The sequence below is a fragment of the Myxine glutinosa genome, chromosome 1 (assembly GCF_964187855.1).
Source record: "Myxine glutinosa chromosome 1, kmMyxGlut1.1, whole genome shotgun sequence".
Classification (NCBI taxonomy): Eukaryota; Metazoa; Chordata; class Myxini; order Myxiniformes; family Myxinidae; genus Myxine; species Myxine glutinosa.
In genome coordinates, this window is record NC_136261.1 from 404246657 (window position 1) to 404248472 (window position 1816).

A 1816-nucleotide genomic window follows, 5' to 3' on the forward strand; every position below is an offset into this window, starting at 1 on the left:
CTGGTCAAAGGCTTTCTCCTGATCCAAGGAAAGAAATCCGACTTGAGTCCGAGTCATGTCCGCATACTGTATCAGGTCTCTGACAAGGGATATGTTGTCATGTATTGTCCTGCCTGGAATGGCATAAGATTGGTCCGGGCTGACTAATTTTGTCAGGACTGGTCCGAGACGGAGTGACAACATTTTAGCCATGACCTTATAATCCACACACAGCAGAGACACAGGGCGGTAATTCTTCAAGTCTCTCAAGTCACCCTCCTTGGGAATCAAGACCAGCATCGCTCGACGCCAAGAAAGGGGCATTATACCTGTATCACATGCTTCCTGAGCTACGCTTAGGTAATCAGGTCCAACCAAGTCCCATACTTTTGTATAGAATTCACATGATAAGCCATCCATGCCAGGAGCTTTATCTCTTGATAGGCTGTGCAGGGCGGTTTTCAATTCTTCCAGAGATAATGGAGTCTCCAGCTGCTCCCGGTCTTCTACAGAGGCTTCAGGAAGACTACTCCACAAAGTGCCACCTGCACCTGCATCTGTGCTCTTACCCGAATACAGCTGAGCGTAAAAGGCTCTAATTCGTTTTTGAACACCCTCAGAGCCATTGAGCAAGAGACCATCTTCTGCGAGAACACTCGCTATAGCCCTGAATTGACCTTTGCGTTTTTCCACCCCTTTGAGATAATTCAGGACATATTCATCCTCAGAAATAAACTGCAAACGAGAGCGCACATATGCCCCTCGTGCCTTCACACGACTACATGCTTTAAGGGTGCTCTTTTTTTCTTGGTATGCCTGCAGTTCAGTAGAGGTAAGTGTGGCCAGGTGCTTCTCAAGGTGCAGCAGTTCCTCTTCCAGTCTTTTGATCCCTAACCCAAGTGTTTTGCTCGATCCATACGAGTATTCCTGACACAGCAATTTCAATCGTACCTTGCCTACATCCCACCAGAATCCAAGTGAGCAAAAATCTCCTTTTTTATTCCTCCAGGCTTGCCAAAAATTCAAAAAGATTGACAAAAAGGCTTCATCCTGACTTAAAGCATTGTTCAGGTGCCACAAGCCAGGGCCTCGCCTTGTTTCCGCCAGGGAAAACTTAATCCAGGCCAAGTTGTGATCTGTGAAATGGGCAACTTTTATGCCGGAGTCACTGACACTCTTACACCAACGGTGAGACACATAAATTCTATCGAGCCGGGATTGTGATATATGACCACCTCTGATACTCGTATACGTGAATGTTCTGTCTGTGGGGTGTTGTATGTGCCAAGTATCCCTCAAGTTTAACAGTGTTATGGTTTGTTGTAATATTCTTACAGAGGGATTATGCGGCTCCTGACCTATTCGATCCAGGGAGGGGTTTAGAGTGCAATTAAAGTCTCCTCCAAGAATTACACACTCTTCACCAGGCAAGGTGAGCATGAATCTCTGCAACCGGTTGAAGAAAATCCCCCTTGCAACTCCTACACAAGGTGCATAAATGTTGACGAAATTGACAACAAATTCTTCAAACTTTGCTTTTATATGTAGCAACCGCCCCACACTGGCTTCCTTTACGACAAGTATTTCAGGTTTCCTCTTTGGTGAAAAGAGGGTAGCCACTCCACAAGATGTGTCCGTTAGGTGACTGAAAAAGGCCAAGCCTTCCCATTGGTTTTCCCATCGGGATGCAGCCTCTGGGGTCGTGTGGGTTTCCTGCAAAAAGGTTACTTCAAGTTTTTCCTTCACACAGAATGACAATACCTGGTGCACACGGAATGCATCCTTACAGCCATTGACATTCAATGATCCTATTCGTAAGTTTGATGTCATTATTGTA